Source organism: Centruroides vittatus, unplaced genomic scaffold, assembly GCF_030686945.1.
Source record: "Centruroides vittatus isolate TY-2023 unplaced genomic scaffold, ASM3068694v2 contig_300, whole genome shotgun sequence".
NCBI classification, from domain to species: domain Eukaryota; kingdom Metazoa; phylum Arthropoda; class Arachnida; order Scorpiones; family Buthidae; genus Centruroides; species Centruroides vittatus.
Window position 1 is genome coordinate 180,054 of NW_027121917.1, and position 27,911 is coordinate 207,964.

At 32.0% G+C, this 27,911-nt stretch overlaps 1 protein-coding gene and 1 long non-coding RNA gene across 2 annotated transcripts in view; both read left to right on the plus strand.

Annotated features, from left to right (window-relative positions):
* Window positions 1-27,911, plus strand: part of LOC136972680 (uncharacterized) — a 222,224-nt gene that overhangs the window by 167,609 nt on the left and 26,704 nt on the right. Inside the window, exon 2 of the long non-coding RNA XR_010880374.1 lies at window positions 16,427-16,516. This is a non-coding gene — a long non-coding RNA (uncharacterized lncRNA). The remainder of the gene's footprint in view (window positions 1-16,426; window positions 16,517-27,911) is intronic.
* The window catches only part of LOC136972676 (mitogen-activated protein kinase kinase kinase 7-like), a 426,088-nt gene that overhangs the window by 143,599 nt on the left and 254,578 nt on the right, over window positions 1-27,911 (plus strand). The gene's annotated exons all lie outside the window — the stretch shown is intronic.

Below are 27,911 nucleotides of genomic sequence, written 5' to 3' on the forward strand. Positions count from 1 at the left end.
GCTAAGGGAGCCCTAACATATTCACAATACCTCTTAAAAATACAATTTTGAGAATTGTTGAAACCAATTGTTTATTCGCAGCTATAGTTGTTGAATGCAAGTTTTTTGGAAAGCGAATTAATTTTGACACGATGAGTTGTAGAAGTAAGTTAAATTATCTTATTTCGTGTTTAATTGCATTAGTTGTTTCATGGCAAGTTCTTAATTGAAATCAAAACAATGTTTCAATGCTGATTTTTGTGGCATAATTTAAGAGATTTCGTGACGCTTATTTGAAAAAATTACTCTACTAAACAAATCCCCGATGACCTTCAATCGATAACGATACATTAATTTTAATAGTTATAATTATTTTTACTTTTCCGTTTTTATAAATAACAGAGGGAAAATGCGGTGATCGATTTCCCCAACATTTTTACAGTTTTGAAATCGGAGGGACTGTGAAACGTCGAAAACTGCAAATAAATAAATAAAATTGGGAGGTGTTTTTCTGCATGCCTGGAAGATAGTGTATGCGTATGGGATAGGATTTGATTCACTCAGTTCGCAGCATAATAACTCCTGTGCATTTTGTCAAAAATTTCTCAATGCTATCAGCGAGGTTTGTATACTACACGAATTGAAGCTATTATATTTTAATGGATAAAGGTCCAGGCGATGAGAGATAGAGGGGTTCCTGTGTCGTATGTCTTGAGCAGTTGCACCTAATGAAGATTTTACTACTCTCAAAATTAAGCTTTTGCCATTTCATAATGATTAATAATATAAAACGATTTTTAAAAAATATCCTAATAGACGGCGACAGACAGTTTTAAAAGTTGCCGGTAAAAAATTATTCATAGTTTACTGTACCATTAACACAATAGGTGTGTTACGAAAATAGATAACTGTCGTGGTCGGAATCGCGAGACGGACGATTTCCGCTTTTTTGTGTTATAACATATTTCTGTAAGTTCAAATTGATAGCCGTTGGAGAGGAGTCCGTTGGAGAGCGTCCGTTAGAACGACGGTTAGGATAACGGCCGTTGGGTTTAAATCAAAGAGCGGCGATTGGTCGACGAAAGTGTACGTTGGGCCGGTCAGCCGAAGACTTCGTAGCGCTGATTGGAGGACGGCTATGGACTCCGACCAGTATAAAAGGAGCAATTTTCGGCGGGAAAAAGGCTTCCTTTTGAAAGCTGAAGGCGAAGGTTCCTGTTTGAATACCGTTAAGTGTGGACTCACGATTAGACTGTGACGTACTGTACAGTACTTGCTGTTGGATAGGACTCGAGGGCTCTATGATTGATACGTTCGTAAGCGGAAGTCGCAAGGTGCTTTTCCGACGGACCTGTTACGGGCTTAGTGACTGTTAATAACTTTGATTTGGTGCTTACGTGGAAATCTAGTCTGTGAACGTTGTTTTATTTGATGTTATCGAGTGCTACTGTGTATCTATTCTGTATTTTTGTTTTGTCAATATAAACGTTTGTGAATTGTCAACCCGTTTTGGTTTTTGAACTTTAACTATTTATTGTGAAATGTTCGTTCACAGGTTTACAAGGAGAATCTTTTCGAGAATATTTGCCTTTTGCTAATAACGCTTATTTTGTGGATTATAATCAGGTGAGTGTATCAGAAAATTATAAATTATATCTTTTTACTTTCATAAAAAAGTAAACTCAAATAGCACGTTAAGAAAATTTCGTGTTAACTGTTTTAACTGTGTTAACCGAAAATTACGAACACAAAGAAAACATTGTTTTTCTATAAATTTTTTTATTAATTCTTTTACATTGCTTCACTTCTCAATTATTTGAAAACAAAAATCATAATTTTTTTGCACTACATTTTCGGTTGTTTTATTAACTTAAAATAATTGTTGTCAGTTTAAGATTAAATTAAAATTCTTAACAATATTGAAGTCTAAGAGAACATTTTTAAAATTAAAGTTTAAAGTAATATTTAAGATAGTTTTTATTAATTTTGTGCTTGATATTTCAGTATGAGTCACCTCCTGAATTGAGTGGAATTGTGCTTCCTCCTAAGATAATTTATTATATTTCGCCTCATGAACTGATTGCGTATAGGCCATCTCCTGGAATGTAGAGTACTGTACCTAGATATCAGATTAGCGACACACGAGTCATCGCCGCCATGTTCTGTCGACTGTCATCACGTGGTCTACGGGTTTACATTAAGAAACGACGATTTTTTTTACTTTAATACAGCATTTTATTCGTAAAAATGTTTCATTAAACTAAAAAAATCGTTATTTCTTAATGTAAACCCGCATACCGCGTGATGACAGTCGACAAAACATGGCGGCGATGACTCGTGTGTCGCTACTCTGATATCTAGGTACTCTACTGGAATGGTAGGAAGAGCGCCTCCTCTCGATCGAATTAGTTATACAGCACCTTATGGTCTGATTGTTAATGGGCCACTTCCAGGATTGATGCGAAGTGTGCAATCTCCTAATGTACTGTATTATGTTTCACCTAATGGAATGATTACTTATGAGCCGCCTGCTGGGATGATCGAAAGTACGCCTTCTCATGTAATCGGTTATGGGCCGTCATCCAATATGGCTGTGGCTGAGCAAGACTTGGAGCAAGAGCTTACTACTGGTAAATATTTTGCATATTGGAATAGTAGTAGTTCGATATAAATATCAAACAAATATATTAGTATTCACATATCTGCATAAACAGTCACGTAACTTCCGACAAGATCATTGACACAGAGGTTAGATACACTGTGTATTCTTGAAACCTATGCTCGAGCCTCTATCACAGCAGAGCCAGAATCTGTGTAATAAAATTGTTTCCACTGACTCTCTGATAAAGTCTAGAAAAATCTAACCAAATAATTAAAAGTTAATTTTAAAAAATATAGTAAATCAAAGCACCTTTTCAGAATTTTAGGATCTTCGATCAATCTTCACGTCTCCGGTTGCTAAAATATCTATCATTGACCTTGCAGTCAGATTTTTGATTTCGTTTCTTATTTAATTAAGAAACTAAAATGTTCTAGAATTAATCTTTCAATTCGACCATTAATAGACTATTTATACTCGAAAGGTTGTGTTGAAATTTTATTTTCTTCAATACAGGTATACCTCGTCTTACGTCGGTAATTGGTTCCAGGAGAGGCGACGTAAGTTGAATTTACTTGTGTAGTTACGACGTAAGTCGTAACTAAATGCCAATAATGAGCACTTAAAGACCGCTAAATAAGACGACAACACAGAAACACAGATGTTTTCATGTTTCGTTCTCTAGGATTTATGATTATATTAACATTTACTGTAAATGTACATATTTTAATATGATTTTATGTGCTTTTAACGCTTTTCTAGTGATATTACGACTTCAATGTTTGTGGCGGACGGATTTAAAGTCGAATAAACTGACTTAAACTTGATTTTTATTTTTCCATATACTTTTTTGACAAACGACGTATAATCGGGAACGACGTAACTTCAGAGCGACTTAACTCGAGGTATACCTGTATTTTAATATTAGTAGTGGGTTACCAATGTGAAATTGTAACTCTTGACACCTAACAACATTTACCGTCATGGTTATACATAGTTAGGCACACTTCATAATTAAATAGAAATAACAAAATGGCATACATAAGGTAATGAATGTCTTCAATAGCAGCAAATTATTTCAAATATTTGACTGCTTATTTACTGAATTTATTCACGTTTGTTCCGCATTTCTTGATATTATACAAAGCTAGGTTTTGATTTCAAGCTTAACACTGATTAAAGTACTGATTTTGATTTAAGTGGTTGTTACAGACTGAAACACAGATTGCGTTTTTATTATTTAGAAATTTAAAATAAAGATATTTTATTTTCATTGCGAATTTTTATATTTTAGATTCGTAATGTGAAATTGAAGAGGCTGAGGAAAGTAAAGTTTCTAAATTTCTAATGACACAAATGTCTCCAATTTCTAAGAAGAACTGATAAAAGTCTCTTTAATCCGAAAAATTGTTTTAAACGGTAGACTATCTATCTTACAGCTAATACAGGTTATAAACTCTTTTATTGTTTCACTACAGATGCATTTCGGTCCAGTGTTTTCCTGTTGGTCCCTCTTCAGTGCCCAAGTTCTGATGTTCCTTCACACCTTTACGGTACTTTTGCGTATCCGTTCATACTATTGTCCAGCATATTTGTCGTTGTTACACATTTGTGTCAGCGTATTACATTGGTGAAGTTTCTTTCCCCTAAAAGAATTCCACTTTTTTACACTTTTTTTTTACTTTTAAAAATTACACACCGATCTTCGAAAAGAGCATCATTATTAAAACACCTTTGACTGATAATACAATTTTTTTTGTTTATTTTATGGAAAAAAATACATATTGTATTATCAGTCAAAGGTGTTTTAATAATGATGCTCTTTTCGAAGATCGGTGTGTAATTTTTAAAAGTAAAAAAAAAGTGTAAAAAAGTGGAATTCTTTTAGGGGAAAGAAACTTCATCAATGTAATACGCTGACACAAATGTGTAACAACGACAAATATGCTGGACAATAGTATGAACGGATACGCAAAAGTACCGTAAAGGTGTGAAGGAACACCAGGAGAACTTGGGCACTGAAGAGGGACCAGGAGGAAAACACTGGACCGAAATGCATCTGTAGTGAAACAGTAAGAGTTTATAGCCTGAATAAACTGTAAGATAGTCTACCGTTTAAAACAATTTTTCGGATTAAAGAGACTTTTATCAGTTCATCATATTATACAGCTGTCATTACAAAATTCTATGAAGAAATCAACAAAAGAAATTGTAAAAGAAAACGAATCAGAAGTCAGAGAAAATGTGACCACAGAGACATGTTCCGAAATCTCTGATGAATTTTCTTTTGTAAGTTTAAAGTTAATTTAATTATTTTTCAATTTTTTTTTTATCATTTGAAAGTTGAGTAATACAAACCAGATAAATACAATATATTAATACCAAAACATACATATATATTTATTTATTCAGCAAAATGTAGAACGATTGATAGGACACAAGGCGTTTATTACATTATTTATTCATTGATACGCGTTTTGGGTTCTTTTACCCCTGTTCATTTAGTCTTTAATTTCTTTTTTAATATACATAACACCCAAAACGTGCATCAATAAATAAATAAAGAATGTAATAAATGCCTTGTGCCCTATCAATTGCACTCCATCGTGCTGAATAAATAAAGCAAATAAGAAGACACAATTTTAAATTTAGCAAAAAGATATATATATTTTATTTAAGTACATTTCATATCATTTATTTATGATGTTTCTTGTTTAGTTTCTAAAATTGATACGTTCGTTTTTCACGGAATATTTGTAGTAATTATTGCTTATATTAATGATACTACGTTGAGGAATAATTACTTACATTTGATCTGGGAATAGAATATTAACATATTTTCATTCCAAGTCATAAATTAGAAGGACAATATCAATTTTTCAATTAAATAATAAAAATATACTTTCTTTGATAGATTTAAATAATTAATATTACATTATACCTCTGATATGAATGAAAATATCCACGATAAAAATTGTTGCTTTTGAAAAGTTATAATTATAAACACTAGAAAGTCGTTTCGCAATGTGTACAGATTGCGGATAATTAAACAGACAGGCAAACAATGACAACGACCAAAATACATCATGACATCGTTACAATGCAGAACGGCAATACTTTTGTCAGTTTTTTTTTTTAATTTAAAAAATCACACAAATATTGGTCTAGCCCGGACACCATATATTGTTAATCGACACTTCGGCTCTCTAAAGTTCTCTTAGATGAAAACCGAGACCACCCTATCTAACACCGTTCCCGGGATTAGCGAAGAACAGTCAAATAGCCAGACCAACGACAGTGCAAATGTATAGTTACAATTTCAAGATTGCAGTCCAGTTAATATACACCTGTGGTGCAAATGTATTACTATGGAAAAAGTATTACAGGGAGAAAATAGGAAGAAAAATCATATAGAGGGTGGTTATAATTAAAGTCGTCCAACTCAGACCTGTCTAGAGCCGTTCTCGTAAACGTATTTTGATGAAACTTAGTACATATGTTATATGGACCACGGGAAAAGGAAAATGCAAAAAAAAAAAAAAAAATTTGTTCGAATTTTTACCACTTGGGGAAAAATGGCGCATGGAGAATGAGAAAAACAAAATGGAAACACGCAAAAGATTTTTATTCACAACATTTGTTCAATGTGCAATCCATTTGCATCAATCACATGTTCAAATCGCCTCACAATGCAATTCATTTGCATCAATCACGTGTTCAAAACGTCTTACAGCATTGTAAAGCGTTTTGAACATGTGATTGATGCAAATGGACAGCACATTGAACAAATGTTGTGAATAAAAATCTTTTGCATGTTTTCATTTTGTTTTTCTTGTTCTCCATGCGCCATTTTTTCACCTAGTGGTAAAAATTTCAACTAAATTTGTTTTTGTATTTTCCTTTTCCCCGTGTCCATATAAAATATATACTAAGTTTTATCAAAATACGTTCACGAGAACGGGATCTAGACAGGTCTGAGTAGGGCAACTTTAATTATAACTACCCTATATTTTTATGAACAAATTAAATCACAAATAAGGAATACGAACTAATAAATAATTATAAGAATAATAATGAACAACATACATTTGTATTTCTCAGATTTTCAACTGCTTACCTGTATTTGTACCCTCCGTATTATTGTCAATGAACTTTCAATGTTTCTATTATTACTCTGCGTTAATATACAAGAAAGGACAATTTGAGCAATATTTTTCCAATTGTCAATTAAACCACTTTTTGCAGCTGCCTGTCATCGCGGTATTAATTCGTTCAGCAATTACTAAAAATATAACTGTTGAATATTATGAATCAAATTTAATATTTAATAAATATATTTAAATTTTTTTTTTCAGAATTCAGAAATTACCAACGATAATGCTGATGGTAAGACGATAAGTTATTGCTCTTATTTTTATAACACAACGTCTTTCATTTTCTTTTATAATTAAACAGTAAGAGAAGTTTTCAAATCGTCTGTATAAAAATTTTAACATAAAATTAGGTAAGTTTGTTAGTATTAACATTAAAATTTGATAATTAATGTTTTTTGCATTGATAATGAAATTAGAGTGGAAGAATACTTTAGAATTTATTTTACTTAAGCAGAAGTTTCTTTTTTGAATGAAAAGTATTTTAATGTTTGTTGTATCTGTTTAATTAAATTTCTAATTTTGTCACACATTCTATCACTCTGTGCACTTTGTCACTCTTGATATGCTGATTAGTATTTGAAATCATTTATATCTTGTCTTCACTTCGGATGGATAATGTAATTGCATGTTTGAGAAGCGTGATCGTGTTTATATAATTTCTAGTTAATGACCGCTTTGTATTTTTTACAAAAAGAAGAATGCAGCACACACGCTAAACGTACCATATTATATTTTTCAGAAATATTGACGAACAAAGTAAAAAAAGACATGCAAAAGTTGAAGAATTTCTTTAAGCCAGAAGAAGCAGTGTATAATAATGAGCGTATTTTGCCTAAAGAACAATTCACACTAAAATCTGAGAAAGTGGTTAGAAAATATTTTTCTGTTTAACCTTTGTCTAAGTTAAATTAAACACGTGTTTTCATCTCATGTTAACTCTCATTCACGATCACATTTTCATTTTCTCAATCTTATTCTGAATTAATTGTTTTGAATTAAGTTATTAAGATGATTTAATTAGTGCTTTTGTAATGGTGTGATCTTCATTAAATTATAACATTTCTTTCTCATATTATTTAGTAAAATTCGGTATTTTTTTAAACTATATTTTTGTTTATTTATATCTTATTCATTAAGATGAAATTTAAAATTAATTTACTGATTTCGAATTTTCCATTGTTCTTAAAATTTATGCAAATGTAATAAAATATATCTAAAATTTTTCAAATAGATATTAATGTTTTTGATTGATGAAATTACTTTTCACTTCTTTCAGCAATAGACAAAATGCAGACCTTTTCCGTTACTACTTCCGCAGAGTTTTGAGATTTTTCTGTTGTCAAAAGTCAAAATATTATTATTATTGACGATAGAAGTAAATAATTCTGATAAAATAGTTTATTTCGGATTTAAAAAAGATTTTTTAAATTTATTTCTTTTTCATTCTTATTGAAAAAAACAACAAAAGATTTTTCTTCAATTTACATCTTCTTTATTGTTTTTTAAAAAGTTCGTCTTAAATTTATTTTGTTATTATTGTGTTTTAAAAAATTCATTTCGAATTTATTTATTGTTTATTGCGTTTAAAGACGTTTCTTGTAATAAGTTTTAGTAAAAAAGTTTTATTTCCAATATATTTATTGTTCATTGTATAAAAAAATGTTTAAGTTCAATTTATTTATGTAAGAAAATTTATGTATAAAATTCTACTTTACACAGAAATTGTTTAATTAATTAATTTATCTATTTTTATTTATTTATTTATTATGCACACTGGATACACTCTTTGATGCGGGGAGCAAAACCATTTCCCAAAAAACAAAACACTTAGACACAATGACCATAGAATGAATTGTGTGAGATCCGCAGATTAAGGGATTAATTATTGTAAAATTTTATCAAAGAAATTTTCTTTGATAAAATTTTAACAAAAAGGATGCACATTTTTCGTTTCCCGAAAAAGGGAGAAAGCGAACTTCCTTATTGTTACTGACTAAAAATTACTCACTGTCCTATGACGCTGAGTCAGTTACCCAGCCATCCCTATAAAAAGGGGTAGCTTTCCCGCCTTTAAGCGCAGCTCTTTGAACCCGAACTGGCCACATAAGCGCAGTTCTTAGAAGACGGAATTCGCCATAATAATTCGGCAGTCTTCCACAGTAGAAGACATAAACCATAATGTATACTGAGCGCATAGAAGATTCATTCTCCCGTTACGCATTCTCCAGAATACTTATCAACACGTCGATATTTAACAAGATCAAACCTCAAGTGAATATTTAGAACGATTGTAAGCTCTCTCTCTCTCTCGTGTGGCATCCGTGTTAAATGTAAATAATAAGTTAGTTTTAGATGCTTTCGATATGATACTCTTGCCTGTATATACTCTATTGTTTTAGTCCAATAAATAATATTTATATATATTATATTTGGAGTTCCACTTATTCTTTATCTTAAAGGCATTTATTGTTGAATAGCCCTTTTAGAAACCATCTTTAATATACGCGTGTTAGTCCGCGATAAATCGACTATCTGGTGTCAGCATCCTGACGTTGATCGGGATTTCACGATCTTGATTATCCATCACCGCTCATAGAAAGGTTATCCTTCGACGCAGTGAGCGGGCCGAAAGTTCCGGCAAGGTGAAAGCGTTACAAGGTCTCAGTAACTACACCTGTATTCTCACAATTGAAATTGAAGTAATTAGTTATTTGTCACAAATTGATATTGGTCCTAACTGCTCTTAATAGAAATGTAGTCGCTGTTATGCGAGTTATTTCTCACCCAGAAGTTACCACCAATAATGCATAATTTTATTTCGTTACATAATATACAGTGACTCCAGTTTGTCAGACAAAAAATTTGGGTCGCGGAAACGTTACAATTAAATATATCGGGTCGCAAGAGCGAAAAGTTTGAGAAACGCTAAGCTATATTATAAAAATATTTTTATATTGAGGGTTAAGTAATACGCTTGACACTGTAAACTCTGATCTTATCTTCTTTATAATAATTAACTATTTTTTAGATTTTATTTAAATTGGAGATGAAACAATATAGATTTATATCACTTATCTAATCACTTATCTAATATATTATAGCTAAATCTCAAATCTAGAAGCAAACAAAACAATATAGAGTTAGATGAAAAAAATAGATTCTAAAGCGACAATCCTGCTCTACACGTGGTATAGACTTCAATGCTTTCACTCATCGAGCTAGAATATATTACATAGACTAATTGTAGCGACGCCATGTTGGATGAAAATTAAATACACGTCCGCCATTTTCCACTTAGTCAAGAGGCGTGCTACTTGTATTCTGTGAAAGCTAGAATATTCTAACTCGTCATGTAAAAGTATGCACAGGAAAAGAAAGAGTTTATAACTGAGAAAGTCAATTTTACCCTACAGGTCAAATTGACACTACTTAGTTTTTTTTTTTACATTTTAAAGTAAATAACAAGACACTTGTATCTTTAACCTTTTATTTAAACGTTTCTAAACAAAAAAATATTTTGTAGCAATAAGCTAAATGCATTCCTAAACATTCTTAATTTTACTTTTCCGGTTGTTAGGTATACATAACCATAGAAAGCATTGAAATCGTGTCAAATTTGATTCTCAGAGTTTTTTTGTACATCTCGACGTTTTGAGACCGCCTAAACCCGAAAGAGTAATATAAAAAAAGTATTTTGTGTATGTTATGTTGGCGTCTATAAAAAATGAAATTTGGCATGATAGCTTGTGTATAAGAAACACCATAGCTTCTTAATATTAACTTTCGAGGTAAAACGAAAGTCACGTTACTTCGAGTCAAAATTTCCCTCTGAACAGAGTTAGATGACCCACACTACTCTATTGTTAACAGGAAACGTATAATGTACGGGGGAAAGACCACCACTAAACGAATTAAAAACAATTGTAACAAAAAGTTGCAGCCTGGCATTGTGACTCATTAAGTCAAACCCTAGTTAAGATACGACATACAACCCCTCTATCACCTCACCCTAGACTTTTATCCAGCAAAATTTAATGGCATCAATCCCTCTAATAAACAAACCATCTTGCAAAATTTTAGAAATTTTCGACAAAAAGTAGGAGAGTTAATAAGTTTCAAAGAGGATGAACAAAATCAAGCTGCACACATACATACACTCCGATATATAAAACTATATATACGCACCCACAAACTAACATTCATACATACAGAAATTACCTCGAAATTCTTTTTTATTAGTCGTCGTTCCTGATTCTAAAAATAAAAACATTTGGAAAATCGTTCTTTGACCGATCGATATACTTTCCCTCTGTTATATATATAAGCCGAAAAAGTAAGTAAAAATGGCTAAATCGGTTCATGGTGAAAGGCGTTATGGATCAATTAAAATTAATCTTAAAGACAGAAATTTTAATTAAAGTTTTGTTATACAATAAAATACATTTAAATAAAAAGAAAATACAATTTCACATAAAACTGAATTTGAAATATTAAAACAGTTTTGTTTAATTTATTCACTTGACTCAATTCTCTAGTATGAAGCGAAATAACGAACGAAGAATAATGAGAATATTTAGACGAAAAATTCTAAATTTTAAAATCAAGATCGAATGCTTTTAATGTATTGACATTATACGTTTACTAGTGAAGGCCACGAGTGCAGTTTTGCACACGTGATTGCTATTCAACAAATAATCAATTGTTTGCGTAATACGCTATTCAGAATATTTCCTGAATTAAGAAAAGCTGCATTTGGTTTATTTCGACCCAAAACTAAATCCAAGTCTACAATTTTTTATATTTTCATTAAGTTCTTCATATCTAGTGGTAAAAGATGTATACAGGTTACACGAAACGTTGTTTGTGCGTTGTTTGTTTTCTAAGTCCGATCCTCTCAATGTCAGAAATATTTGGGATTAAAATGATGCATTGCGATTGTAAGAAGCCTGCCAAAAAACGGAAATATCTGTCAAAGTTATATTTTTTGTACCAAACAGCTATAGAGATATTGATATGGACTAACATAATACTTTCTACTCAAGAAGTAACAGACAATTTAGTGTGTGTCGGATGGATCCGAATGTTCCCGAACAATCAGATACTCATAAAATTTATAATAGTTACATTTGGTATTTTTCTAGCTTTTCAATTCAGTTTATTTAAAAGGAAGAGGCTTTACTTTCCTAGAGACAACACTGGATACGAAGGAGAAGAAAAAATGGCTGATGATATTCAAATTTCTTTTATAGCTATACTTACAATTTTCTTTTTTACAATAATTACAGGTATTACTGTAATTGACTTATTTCTGTATCCTGCTTTAAAGAAAATAACCAACTCCGAGTTTGAACTCGCATTTTGTAATCTGAATGTCACATTAGTATGGATTTACGTAGTTGGACAATTAGATAGTTGTATACTTGTTATCGGTGCATGGGCCGTCATTATCTCGAAGAGATTTAAGAATTTATCTGATGCAGTCGATGAATTGAAAAAAGACGAAAGTTTTCTAAGGAATAAAATCGAAAGCTTGATTGAAACTCATTGGGATTTATGGACTTATGTACAAGAACTAAACTTAGTTTGCGAAATATACACTCCTGCCGTTTATTGTTGCGGAATGTATCAGACAAGTTTCTTTTTCTGTGCAGTTGCTTTCTTTAGACTGAATGGTGTAATGCGTCTTGCAATTACAATTGTTTTGATAATGATGGTTGCTGGAACTCTGGGTCTATCTTTTCAGCTATCTCGTTTCACATCTTTGGTAAGTAAAATTTAAATCTATCGTGTGTTATTAAGTAAATATTGTTAGGAACTTTGTTAAAAAATAAAATATATTTTTTCATTAATTAAAATAAAATTTTAATGGTATTCATATCCTATTTATGAACATCGAATTAAAAAGATATTTTAATTTATAAGTGAGTTAACGTAAATACTGGGATACACGAATCTCTTTCAAATATCAGTGCAATCATTATCAAAAGCTGTTTTGTTTCAAATAATTGTTGCAATTTATGCAATAATTTTATCCTAAACTTTAGTGATCTTCTTCGATCATTACTAGAAAACTTGAATCCCCATTTTTAAAACCATTTCTTGGAATGGCCAAGATTTCGCAATCGACAATTCATATTAGTTTTACCAAAATCTTCGATCTGCCTTCGAAATTGGGTAAATATCTATATCTCGGGTTAAAAGAATGATGAGATATGTTCATAATGTTTTGTTGAATACATTTCAACTAGATAATACACAGAACTAGAAATAGGTGAATATCACTTTATTCGAATGCCAATATGAAATTGATGTTTTAGCTAGGCCAGAATGCCTACGAGAAATATAAGATGAGAATTGACTTGGCATAGTTTTGTAATCACTTTTATCGGTTACGGACGACAATTGTTGTTGTTGAAACACGAATCTGCATTCGAAGCTATTTGTAAGTTGTTTCTAAGCAATGGAAATGAAATAAAATTTTAAAAACTATGGCGACTACGGAAAATACGACAACCTCGTCCAGATAGTTTGAAAGAATGATAGATTCTAGGAAAAATGATAAATGATAAAGTTAAAATACTTTTTATGGTTCTAGCTTAAGAAGAATTACAGAGATATACGACAGAATTGTTTACGGTACATTCAGAAAAGATCAGAAGACCTAACATTTTATTAATAAGTTGAAAGTTCTACGAGTTATTGCTGTCTGATAGATGTTATTTATTTCTATTTACACTAACGTATAATTTCCTACCTTACACGATTCTAAATAAATTAGCAGGGAATTACTCATAAGGAAATGATTTTTTAACGATCAGTAATGATAAGACCAACTCAAAAGTTTAATACACATATATAATTTTTTAAACTTAATTTTTAAATATGTTTAACTGGATATCAACGAACCAAAGTCATGTAACTACGATATCTGTTATTGTTGGTAAATCAAAACTGTCGTCTGCTTGTATAGCAAAGCATTGTTAATTCGAAAGCACAAAACGGTTAAGGGCAAGATACTTTAGCGTTTGAAAAGGGTAAAATAAGTGTTTTAAGTAAAACTGGCGAGTCAATAAATTCTATCGCTAAAAATGCAGGAAGATCGATTTCTCTGTTCAAGAATTATTTGACGTTAGGCAAGGAACTTGCAGTTAAAAATAGTACCAGAAGGCCGCAAGAAGTTACTTCTTGTATGAAACGATAAATTTTAAAGGAAGTTACGAATAGACAACTCTGTCAGAAATATTCCTGCAAAATTCGACTTTGGAGTACGCTTGGGGACAGTTTCGAACGTAGTTTATGCTGCCAATTGTACGAAATCTCCGAAAGTCAAAAAACTAAGGTTTTCATTCAACCACAATGGTGCTAGACTGAATTGGAAAACATATCACATGACCAGGAATAAAGACTGGAAAAATGTAATGTGGTCAGATGAGAAAAACATCAATTTACATGGGCCTAGTATTTTCCATACTATTCGCATGATTTAACAAAGAAGAGGAAAGTCTACTTTAAACGACAAATAAATAAGGGTTCCATGATGATTTGGGCTGACATTAGAGAGCGAAAAAGTAAAAATATTGTTTTCCCGAAAAAAGGGAATATTTTTGTTTACGATTTTCTTTCGGGAAAAACAATCATAAACAAATGAGGCCATTCTGGTTATAAGCTTTGAAAAATATCCTTAAAAACATCATTTTCAATTTAATATTAATAACTTCATTCTAATATTAAGTATTATTATAAATATTAATAATATCAAGTTAAATCTTATAATTATTGACCAATTCAAGAAGCTTATTTCTTCAATAAAATTTTTTTATTGTTTATATTAGAATTTTATACTTTGAATGTAAAAGTATAAAGACGTTGAAATACATAAAATCAAACTTCGATATCATCCATCTCACAACCTGAAATTAATTTTAAAATCCGAGTGTTGTTACCTTTATTAAACTATCATAATGTGGATCGTTCCGTTAAACAAAACAAACTATTGAGTGGAGAAAGTTCATGTTTTAAATGTAGAATATCATTATAATTAAATATATCGAGTTATATCTTATTTATAAATATATGAATGAATGAAAAAAATCAGTTATTACTGTATTTGAGTTTCATAAAATTTTAATTTTTAATGTCTATAAAACTTTTATTGAAGTGCGATATACACTAAAATATGTCATGATATTTTATTAAATTATATAAAATAAAATTTTGTGCTTTCTTTCTAATTAATATTTCAGTTTAATTTGATCTTTCATTTTCTTCTTAAGCAGAATTGTTAAATAGGGTTATATTAATTATTATTTCTTCTAAATTTCTCATTAATAGAAAATTTAATATTGGAATTTATAACTACTTTTAATCCCGATCAACTGTATTAAACTTTGAAATAATTTTAAAGGGATAAAATTTTAAACAATAAATTAAAACTCACAAATATTAGGTAACCAAATGAATATTGTCGCTTTTTAAAATGTGAATGAAAATGCTTGTATTTTCTGTTTAAAATATTTTTATTCACGAAAAAATCTTTCTGTTCGGTGATCTTCGAGAAATGTTGTTTATCACGAGTAGTTGAAAGTTGATCAAACTATAACAGAAATTCTGTACAGAGAGCAGTTACAAAGAGTAAAGGACACATTAAGGCCAAAACAATCACCTTTGGCAAATAGTCGAAGTGTTGTTAATTTTACAACTAAACGATAAACTACACATTGCAAAAATTACAAGAAAGAAAAGAATGCAATTGGGATGAGAACTGTTACCTCGTTCTTCCTATTGTGTTGACATATCACAGTCAATAACCACACTTTTTTAAATCTTTGGGATAATCGTATGCGTAGAAAAAATTCAGAAATCACGCAGCTATAAAAGAAAAAGAAACTGAATTTTTAGTGTTAAAAATGGTATTTTTAAACTGCCATCTTATTAGGAAAGTATAATTGAATGTAGTGGTAAATATTTGGATCAATAAAACTATTTTAAACAAAAATACAAGCATTTTAATTCACATTTTACAAAACGACATTATTTATTTGGCTATCTGATACTAATTCGTAGATCAAATTTCTCTTGTGAAAAGATTTCCGTAGAATAGCCCTAAGTGTTAAAGAAATGTAAAAGATAAATATATTTAGGAACGTTCCCAGAAATTTCTTTTCTAATTGAAATTAAATTAAAATTTAAATTAAAAACAAATTTGAATTTGAAATTAAAAACAAAACCTAAATGTGAATGATGTGAAGCAAGCTGGGAATACGAAAGAAGTTTTTTTTTCTTTTAAACTGGGTCGATGATGCTAAATAAATACAAATCGCGTAGAATAAAAATAAAGTTTCTCTTAGTTATTTGTGTTTAATCAAAATCATATAAAAGAAATGTATTGTTCAATTGTTCACGCTGTATTTAAACTTGGTGAGTATATTAAGCACATTCCTAATATAAGTGTGAAATAATATTGAAATTGATTCATCAATTACAGTGTAATTTATAAGAGTTTATATATCGATTTTACAAATTTTTTATGATAATTATTTTAATTTGTCAAGATATACGGAAAATTCATCGAAATCCATAAATTGTGTTCTGCCGATTTACCGTTAGAAACCAAAATGAAGGTAAGACAAATACATTCAAATTCTTTCTTTCGATTTATAAAGTTAATATTATTAAACATTGTGTTCTTTTAAAGATGCTGAACTTTATGAAAAGATACGGTAAAACACCATTTGGAGTGAACATTGGCGGATTCTTTTATGTTAAAAAGAACTTCTTTATTCGAGTAAGTTCGTTTAATATATTGTGCTCAAACTTATTAAACTTTTAGAATTATTATTTTTAACTGAATGTATAATTTACAAATGTATTTTATTGAAAGATTCGTAATAAATATGTAACACATTTTAGGTATATATAATAATTTTGTAAATATTATTTTATAGATGGCGAGTGCCATATATTCATCGATGTCTGTGTTGACGGAACTTTTAAGTAAAAAGAAACCATCTTCTTGCAAAGTTGAGATTAGAGATTTAATTCAATAAAGCTACTGAATTAAATTGCCTCGCAGACTGACTTAAAAGTTTGAATAATACTCTAAGTATTACAAGGAAATGAAATATTTTTTTGTTTGAAAAAGGAAGTCGATTGCAGACTTATCAGAAAAATTGAAATCTGAAGATTTGAAAGAAAATACGAAGCTTCAAGATTTGTCCCTTGACTCTTTCGTAGAAATCGACGACATCCGTTCGACAATAAATTTATGCGTCAGTAAATTTATAAAATATATTTATGTTAATTTTTTTATTTTATGTTATTGTTATTTTTTATTTATTTATTGTTATCTGGACTTATGCCCATGAAGGGAAGACTGGCAACGGACGAGCAGATGCACTGCAAAGGCTGCTGCCTCTGACAGCTCCCCAAACCAGAATATTATCTAATTCCTGACCAACTAGCTATTTGAGTAGGTTTACTTCCAACACTAATAATCGGTGCACTATTTGTGGGGTTGAAGACAAAGCCTCCATTACTCGTTTCATAGTCCAATGTTGGAAAATGAACGACTGCAATTGAAGCTGGCCCACGAGTGGCTAAGCAGTTCCTTTTCCAGAACACTGGAGGAACTCCAGTGTTCTGGAAAAAGGGAGGCGTTCCGGGGAGGCCATGTGGGATTTTCCGTGTTTTCTCCACTTCTGTAAAGCCTGAATTGGAGCTAGTTACTCTTAAAAATACCTCCTGGAATACCTTCCAGGAGGTATTTTTAAGTTTGGCCGATCCCCCTCTATGCAGATCGGCCAGGTGTTGCGTTGCCATAAATTAAGAAACAAACAGTACAGCAATTGAAGCTAATTGTACAAAGGCAGACAGTGGCCTCGCAAATGCAAGGAATTCATAAGTAACAAAGACACTTACTTTCACCTCCAACATTTGGTTGCTAAAACTAAAATTGATCTTAACGTTCACTTAACCTAATAGGGACTGGTGAACTATATAAAATAATTACCACCTTCATACTTTTTAAATCTCTTTCACCCTGTTCTTTCAATTCTCTTTTCGCCTGTGGGCCCCTAGAAGGCCTCATTTAGCAAGCCCATTATGGGTTCGCAAAATGAACTGTATCATAGTTTCATTTGTTTTATATTGCAGTTTTAACTAGATCTTCACGAATTTGTCCTATTCTCGTGCATGCTTAAAGGCATTAACGGAATCACCATGGCTATCCTTTGTATCACGTCTACTTCATGCTACTCGTCTTATCTTGCTTATCGCATTTAATATATTTTCTGGTCTTAATGTAATATTGCCGTTTTTTCTACATTGCCACGCTAGATACGTTGTCAGGTTTAAATGCCTAAACGCGTTTATCTCTACTGTCACATTTTCATGTGTTATTGGGCCAAAAATTCACACTTTTTGCACAAAATAACATTACCATGGTATGCTTGTACTGCTGATTATCACGCCATTACGCTTACTATCGAAACTTTTGTTATAATTTAGTATAATTTAATTAGTACGATTGTATCGCCTGCCTAGTTGTACCTGACGGTACTAGTCATGTATATTATTTTTTAGTGCCTAAATAAAGAATGAATATACCCGATGCAGAGTTTAGCAAAGAAGTTTCTCAAATGGACATATCCGTATCTGATTACAGAAACACTTTGCAACTATTGCGAATTAATTTTATTTGTGTAAAATTAATCCGTAATAGTTCGACGTGAAAAACCAATGGACAAATTGTACGAACGGAATGAATCATCGAGGGAAGATGAAACAGATTACACGAATTATCAGATGGATTGTATCTTCAACGTTCGGGGTGGCAGGAAATAGCGAGGTTGAGGCCGAAGTTTTCAACTCGAAAACGTGCACTTCGGACGTTCAGCGCTGCTTTCTTGTAAGCCTAGAAGTTTGGCAATGGCCTTTGGAATGTCGAGAATGATTCTATTTTCTGGTTAATGTTACCCTAGGTCACAAAATAGCGGCGGCTGGATTTTTTTCCCTACGTTGGAGACTGCGACGGGGAAAAAATTTTTCCCTCGATTCAAGATGGCCACGTGACCGGCCGCCATCTTGAATAGCTCGACAGTATACGCGGATTTTATCCGAAATATAACAAATTAAAAAAAGCGAAAAAGTAATTTTTTACTCACTTTCCGATGAACGTTGGCTACTTCTTCGTTTGTTTCTTTCCTGTCCGATCCAAGTTTTTCCCGGTTTCGCTAACCTCCAGATTTTCTTTCGGTGCATTTCTTTTCTCCCCTGTTCTTTTTCCTTCGGCCGCTGTTTTATTTGTCGATTGGCGTTTTCCTTCTTTTGATGTGGAAGCACTTTCCTGCTTTTTGGCATCTTTCCCTTCTTGTTTCTTGTTTCCTTTCTGCTTCGTAATCGCCGCGGGCGCCGAAGGAACGGTTTCGGGCTCGCGCCAAATCGGCACTTTTCCACTGCCAGGATAGATGTTGCGTAAGTGTTGAGCAAAAATTTGAAATCTCTCGCCTGGTTTCCTGGAGGGCCAATTCAAGAATTTCTTATACATAAACAAGTACATGTACGAGTCAGATAGATCACTAGTATAGTGTTTTGGCAGGTGTTTCTTGTTTTTTAAATAGCCCCAGAGGCGTTCGATATTCTGAGTATGATCTCCTGTTTTGGGATCGACGAAATTTTTCGAATGATTTACTGTCCTATGTTCGACTGCTACCCCTTCGATGTCGTCAATATGCATGTATCCTTTCCATTCGTCCGTTATTATAGTGCTGCCTGAATTTACGTATTTATACACGATCCAATTCAAAGTATTTTCTGTTCTGTCGTTAACCTGACATACGAAGCAATTCTTGTCTTCCCGGCAGATTCCGCCAACCACCCATTTCGTGCTCTTTAATATACGCCCTCTCTCGTACTTTCTCTTACATATGACAGTCTCGTCAATCTCCACTGTTTTATTTGGCCCTCCGATTTTAAATGATGACATATTACTCATAGCAATAAGCATTACCAACCTTATGTGATTGGACCAATCGACACCCGCCTTTCTAGATATGCCTGCCGCAATCGCAGAGGTCGTCGCAGTACATTCCAGACAAAGATAGTTCCATATAAACGACAGAATGCTACCCCAGGAAATGCGACCAAATTTACTTTTAAATGTACCTTCGAAGGCTGAAGTCATTGTACGGCACTTCGTGCATCGCAGGAAACAGCTTTCTCTATTACTCCGGTAGTATAATTTGCATAGGGAATCACAATAAATGCAAATGGCCTCGGTCGGCTGTATTCCTAATTTCGCAGCAAATTTAAATGCGCTATCGATAAGAGGAGGTACACCTAACTCCAAAAATTCGCCTTCCATCAACTTGTAAAAATCACGGCAAGTGCATTTCGACCAAAATTCGTCGTTGGAAAGCAAATCGACTAAATCACTCATTTCCGAACAATTTGTAATAAACTAAAAGAGGGGAGGTTGGGATGTAGGTAAAAAAAAACAAAGCCTTTCCTTAATTTCTAATTAGAGGTTTTTCTAACGCTTAGCGAAATATTACAATAAAAGAAATAGGAATACTTACAAATACAGGAAGTAATAATAACAAATATTAAGCGCTAATAGTTATTTCGAAACCGATAAATCGTTATGAAAAGAAATACGACTGTTCAACCGAACTGTAACACAGCAGCAGGCGTTTCCAACTGGTAGGCAATTTGCATAAAATTGAATCGAAATGAACAGAATTCACGTCACAGATCAAGCATTTGCATATTCGTTTGTAAAACCACTACGAATTACCCACCGATATTACTCTCGCACGACGTCACGAAAAAGCTCCCTCTACCGTCCCAAATATACACACACGAAGGTCACCGTTTCGAGGTTACAGGACACTCGCCAACGTCGAACTCAAATATGAAACCGAACAGGGAAAAATTCTCCAAGGCGTCGACGTCACGACTCTAGAGAAAAAATTTTTCCCCACCGCGGTCGCCAGGATGGGGAAAAAATCCAGTCGCCGCCATTTTGTGACTTAGGGTAACATTAACCCATTTTCTAAACGCCTTTGTCAAACTTCTAGGCTTACAGAAAAGCGGCGCTGACGTACACTTTTTCGCGTTGAAACCTTTGGCCTCAACCTCGCTAATATTTCTCATTATGCAGAATGCAGAGAAAAAAATCCCACAATTTAATGGAACGAATTAAAGTAATTACGGATAGATTTATGTTTATAGATGAGATTGTTGCTCTTGCGAAAATTATTACTTTTCCGGCCCTGTAATATATAAAAGAGAAAAAATATGGCAAATGGACAAAACATGACCCCAAAACTTTTACATTTTTGAGCTCAGGGGACCTGAAAACAACGAAAAATACATAAAATAATCGCTGGTTCTCTGTATGTATGGATATCAATGTGTGAGTGTTAACGTCTATTTCGTTTTATAGTTTAGAAAGAGGTAATTATTAAGAGACGAAATATGGCATTGTAACTTGCGTAAGAAACATTGATGTTATTAAATTTTAATAGTTAAAGGTCTAGACTGTAGAGGATGGGAAGATAGAGGTGGGCCATATGTCATATCTAGAGATTAATCAGACTTAATAAAGATTTTAGTCGTTATTAAAATTTATCATACATATGTATATATATCTACTATCAAATTAAGCTTTGCACCATTTTATAATAACTAATAATATAAAAAAGTTTTTTTAACAAAATTTCATAATAGATGGCTCCGCGTACAAATTTTTCCAATTATTAAAGACACCAAAGGCGAATTTTTTTAAAATAAAATTATTTTGAATAGGATATTACGCAAACAATTGATTTCTGTTTTGTATTGCAATCACGCTACGGTAAGTACTGTACATCGGTAACCTTCAATAGTAAAATTGTGAATCTGTAATATCATTATGTTAAAAGCTCTCATTATATGATCTCAATCTTATGTTTGTATAGTTCGATGTATATTTTGTCATTATTCCTTATGTTACTTTTCTCCTTTTGAAGATAACTAGATAGACCTATTATCCAGTCATGAGACCTATTATCAAAGATAGACCTATTGTCAAAGAGAACAAATGAAGCCAAAAATATACAATCAATCGAATAAACACACTCAGCATCGGTTTATTTTTTTAAATTAAAATGAACTTTTTCATTCGGGCAAGTTCATTTAATACATTCTGATATACTTTATTAAACTTGCATAAATGTTACTTGTAACTGCATGTATACAATTCTAATTATATTCGTAAAAATCGTATTGAATATAGAAATCTCTATAGATATACATAATAATATTCTAAATATTCTTTTACAGCTTCAAATTACCATATAGTTAGCGCTGTCTGTATTGATGAAAAGTTTAATTGCAAAGAAACCATGTTCTTGAGAAATTAAGATTGTGAATCTAACACAATAGAGGTAGCCAATATTGCGTCACTGGCAGGCCGAGTTAAAGACCCAATTGTTTGAATATGATGAGTCTTATTACAAAAAAGAATGAAATATTATGTTCGAAAAAGAAGTCAAGTATAGACTTATCAGAAAAATTTGAAATCTCAAAAAATCAAAGAAAGTACTGTACATCTTATGAAACGTGAAAATTTAACTCTCCACGCTCTCGTAGTATGTTTGGTCGATCTTTTCGATAATTAATTGAAATATTACTGCTTATTTAACAGGGCGAGCAATGTCTGTAAACTTGTAAATTTTGGTTACATTTGTCTTATGTTTTGACAGAAAGTATAGGCTACTTATTTTGCGGAAAAATTCGAGTCCGAGTAAACGTTTTATCCATTTTTGATGCGAAGATAGGATAGGTGGTAACTACGTTTTAGTGGCGTCAGTGACATCATTTACTTGTGATTGACGACAGAACCTCCTTTAAGTTGCATTTTTAAATATTTTGGTAAATGGCGTATTTTAAACTTCATTAAATTTAAACTTATAAGTTTACCTATAACTAAACCTATAAATTTTCAATGTTGCTGTCTGTTTGTCAATCTTACCTTGAACTCGAGAACGTGGTAAGATAAATAAGCGTCGAGTCCAGGTGTGGAAAAAATAGAGGCAGGAGGCCCCAATAAACTATTCAAGAATCTATGGTTTGTGTGAGGCCTCGACTGGAAACTGATTGTCGAGTTAGAGCCATTAAATCGGTGACATATTTCGTAAACAGGACCGATGTGGCCAAGGAACGGGGTGCGAGACGATTCAATTGTTGCATTCCCGACCTAATTGAGAGATTCCCGATCGTACATCGTGAGAATGACTGAGAGACCATCCGCTGAGTAACTTTGGATGGTCACCTTACCGAGAGTTCAAAGCGGGACCTACTGACACTCCTGTGGAGGGGGCGGTGACCTGGACAGCTGCATCTTCTCCGGGACAGGATAATACACATTAGGGTAAAATTTACGGGACCGCCATCCGGGGAAGGGCTTGACCCTACTCCGGAGGGGAACAGCCCGGACAGGAGAATTCGGGGATGTTTAGCGCGTCCCTGGCAACAGACCAGAGATCAATAGAATTACTGGGGACCATCTTTCGGACCAACCAAACCCTCGGGATTTCGGGTAAAAATGATATAAAAGCACAAGATCCCAAGGACACGGGAGGTTGCGAAGTGGTGTTGGGGAACGTCAGTTCAGGAGACCCAAGCTAAGAAAAAGATACAAATTCCGAAAGCTAGGACAGACTTCCTGGTGACAGTTCCTCATCCTTCCAACGTCCAAGATCATGCCAGAGACGAACTTTCTTCGGACCATCGGACAAGATTGCTGGAGACGAAGCTTCAGACTGCTACAACTGTATCAACGAACCTTCTCCACGTGGAATCTATAATCTTACAAACGACATCTCTTAGAGTAACCTTTTCGCGTAAGGTTGACTCTAAGCGAGTAGGGTCAGAGGATATTACGCATCTTCACATTTGCACAACAAGTTACGTTATTTCGATTGAAACCATCTTTGCCGAAAGGATATACGTAGATTACAGTCATGACACTATTGCTAACAAGAAAATTATTATGTGCAACGGCAAGATAACTAATTTAAAGTAGAGAGCCTATAATTTTTAAATAAATGAATTTAAAATATATAACTAAAAATTTTAGCCCGATTGTGACAATGTCACAATGTCGGGCTGAAATTTTTCTTGCAGCTTGACATGGTGACATTGTCACGATGTCTTCAAATTGCTTCTATATATATAAATTAAAATGTTTACTTGTTTGTTTGGATGTATGTTCTCTAGACCACTTGATCAATTGCTACAAAACTCAGCAGTTACATTTATATACCATTGGCTTATATAATATATAATTTCATTTATCACACCTCAAAATATCTATTTAGTTTCTGTAAATCGATTAATTTCTATACTATTTTCTGGTTTACATGTAGCGCCATAGAAAAAGATTTAACAAAATAATAAACTAAATATAATTTTTATTAAAAAAAATATAACTTTTAAAACTATATATTATATTCACTAAATTACTGCCACAATGATATCCTTTTAACAGTAAAACAGTCAGACATGGTGCTACCACTTAGTTGTGAAAAAAAAGCGTGGAAAATTTTTGAAGAATTTTCCCGTGTTTTTTTTGTTTCCGCTTAGGAAAAAAATTTTTAAACAATTACGTAAATTTTTAAACAGTAACAGTTAATAAAAAATCTTTCTTTATTGTCACATATTTTTTTTATATGTGAATTTTTTTCCCGGTAAGTTTTTGCTAAATTCTTTTTATCAAATTTATATTAAATTCTTTTGTGATTTTCCATCCGTTACGATTTTTTCAAAAGTTTTGAATTTATTTTCAATTTTATATAATTTTTTAAAGTTTTAGGCATTTAAGTCATGACGATTTTTTTCAACCTGCGAATCAAATGCAAGAAAATGTAATTGACAGTTAACGAATTTCATCCACAACGGTAGATGACGTAAAAGTTGTTATGTTTACAACTACGATGCCTGGTGGCCTTTCTCCCCAGACTGAAATGTGGGCACAATTCTAGGTCCGAATGACGCGGTTGGGACTTTAACAGAACTGTAGAACATACTGATAGGAAGGGTCGTCTCGTGTTCTACCTTCTGTAGAAGTGACGTAATCATTGTGAATAAAAAAAAATTTCAGTATATCTTTTATTTAAAATTTTAAAATTCCTTGTTCAAATTTACACCGAAATACTAGAGCGGTTTAAAATATTAGCATTTGGTAAATAAACTTAATTTACATATAATAAAGTTAAATAAATTAAACTATACGAAACAACAAAACAATTAAAAAAAATGTAAAAATATTTTTATATTCATTTTCACATTTATTACATATGTTATCGTCATTGACAGATATTTAATTTTAAAAACAATATTCACCATTGGTATGCATCAGAAAAAAAAGCATAACTTCTCTAAAACACACTTCACTGAGAGAGTCCGCTTCACTCTGAAAAAGCGAACAGTCTAAGGCAGGGGTCGGCAACCTGCGGCTCGCAAGCCACATGCGGCTCTTTGGATGTGAAGCTGCGGCTCTTTAGTTCCATACGCAAATATTATTTATTTTATAAAAAAAAAACATTTAAAAATCGTTCTGAATCGATTAACAAGGATTAGGCACCAATTCTATCTCTCAGCCACTTGTACTCGCTTTTCACCGCACCCCTCCCCCGTGACACGCGTCGTCACTGTTGTCAGTCCGTCGGAAGCTCTCGAATGACGCCGTCGTCGGATGTTTCTATGTAGGTTCTAATTCCTTTTCGATGCAAGACAATTTGGCGTATTCACCAGTGCTTTGGCTGTGATGTATATTTTGTTGTTTCAAGTAAAAGAGTTAGAAGCGAATTATCTTCTCAAAGTTATGTATGTACATATATATTTATATTAATAATAAAAAAACCGAAGTAAAGGTAGGTAACATAATAAGTATTATATTTTTAAAATACATATTATACATATTTTTTCCAAATAAGATACCTAACTACTTTTTTGAAGTCAATAAGAATTGTCAAAAAAGAAACAAAGTACTACTGTTGGATATTACCGCAAAAGTGTTTTTATTAAAATATATATTTAATAAATTACCTATTTTATTATTTATCTATTTTATAGCTTTTATTATTTAAAAATTAACGTTAAAATAATAATTATAAGTGTAAGTACCTATAAATTGTTATTTAATAAACCTATTTTCGAACTCTGAGGATCAAAGTAGGTAGGTATTTGCAGTTTTAGATTGTTTATATGTTTGGCAATTTTCATTGATTTCGGCATAGCTGGTTATAACACCTTTACTTGTAAACTAAGCATCTAATATTTGCCAAAATTTAAAAAAAAACTAAAATGTGCAGACTGTGCCGTGATAAACACGTTGTGACAAGTCCGTTCGTGCCAGTCGGCGATCACCGCACATGGGAGGCGACCACAGATGCGACAAAACTGTGTACTTATAGTCAATCAGTACGTGAGAAAGTGAGACAAACAGTGTTTCGTGTCTAAATTATTTATTTTAATAATTAAATTATTAGAGAATTATTTATTTTATTTAGGTAAGTATTTTTAATTGGGAAATATCATTGTAAAATGTTTTTTGATAAATTATATTTCATTATGCCCAGCTTCTCGTATGTATTTACTTAGGTATACGTTGACATAGTAAATAATTGCAAAACTTGTCATCTGCTATTTTGGATCCCTAAATAATAATTTTAAAAGTTCTTTATTACAGCTTCACTGCAAGCATGGCATCTACAAAAAAAAAAAAAAAAAAAGAGAAGAACTGAAAAAGAGCATCGAGAATTCAATCGGAATTGGACAGAGTCGTTCGCTTTCATATGCAACTCAGATGGCCTTCCGACATGTCTCATTTGCCACGAAAAACTCGCACACAATAAGAAATCAAATTTAGAGAGACACTTCACTAAAAAACATACTCAGTTTGCTAGTAAATATCCAGCCGGCAAAGAACGAAAAAAGCTGTCGACGAGCTCCAAAAACAAAAACAGCAATCAAGTTCAGTAGTATAGAAAAGATACACTTTGGATTATAAAATTAAATTAATATAGATTTTAATGTAAATAAATGATACAAACTGAGTTATAAAAATAAAGAGGATTTCACTCTGAAGTCAAATTGCAGTTCATTTCATTATTTTTTAAAAATTTTAACGTTATTATATTGTAAAAATTATCAAATACGTAATTATGAATTTAATCTGTCAATTTCTCCGAAAAAAGTTCTTTATATTAAACAAAAAAGGACTTGTAAGTCCCATAATTAAAAAATTGTTATTATACATTTTAATTTTTTTATTAACTTATCTGTGAACAAACACCTCTTCCAATGATAAAATGAGAAATTAAAAAAAATTTTATCAAAAAAATAAAAATTCACCTAATAAAGGGTTAAACATAACTATTTTTGTTTATATACACACTAGCGCCCTCTATTGTACAGTTTGTCCTGTGAAATAACTATTCTAGAGATTAAATTTTATTAGTGGTGGGAGACGATTTTTAATTTGTTAGAATTTAATGTAAAGTAATAATAAAATCGAATTATTTAAAAAATTATACTAGCGCCCTCTGTCATAGAGTTTGTACCCTGAACTAAGTGGTGTGTGTTAGTAGACGTGCTGGATTTGAAAAGCTGGAAATATTTTTGTCACAAAGTTGGGAAATATTGTAAGTTATTGTGATATATATTTAATCTGTAGATAATATACGATCTAATATTAGTATTTGTAATAATTTAAAAACATATGATTAGTATTTTTAACAAAACGTGAGGGGTGAACTTTGTTTCTTTGTTCTATTCAAAGGTTTAGAATCTCTAGATAATACATGATTGCTGTTAATTAAAAACATGCGATTGGTTGTTAGGTTTTTTAAAAGTAAATATGATTGGTCAGTATTTTTATATAAATTACTTTTTTAAAAAGAGGGAACTAGTTTTATATTTAAACCAGGATCATGGGGATGTATGGTTTCGTACTTACTTACGGCGACTCTAAAAATTATTCAGCCTCTAAGTGCTTATATAAGAGCTTGGACGCATGTGTTTCTGCAGCTAAAAATTTCTCGTTCGATGTTCCTGATAATTTTCCATTTATCCTTCGTTATTTTAAAGTCAAAGATATTTGGAAAGGACAAGGAAAATATGGTTTTATAATTGTC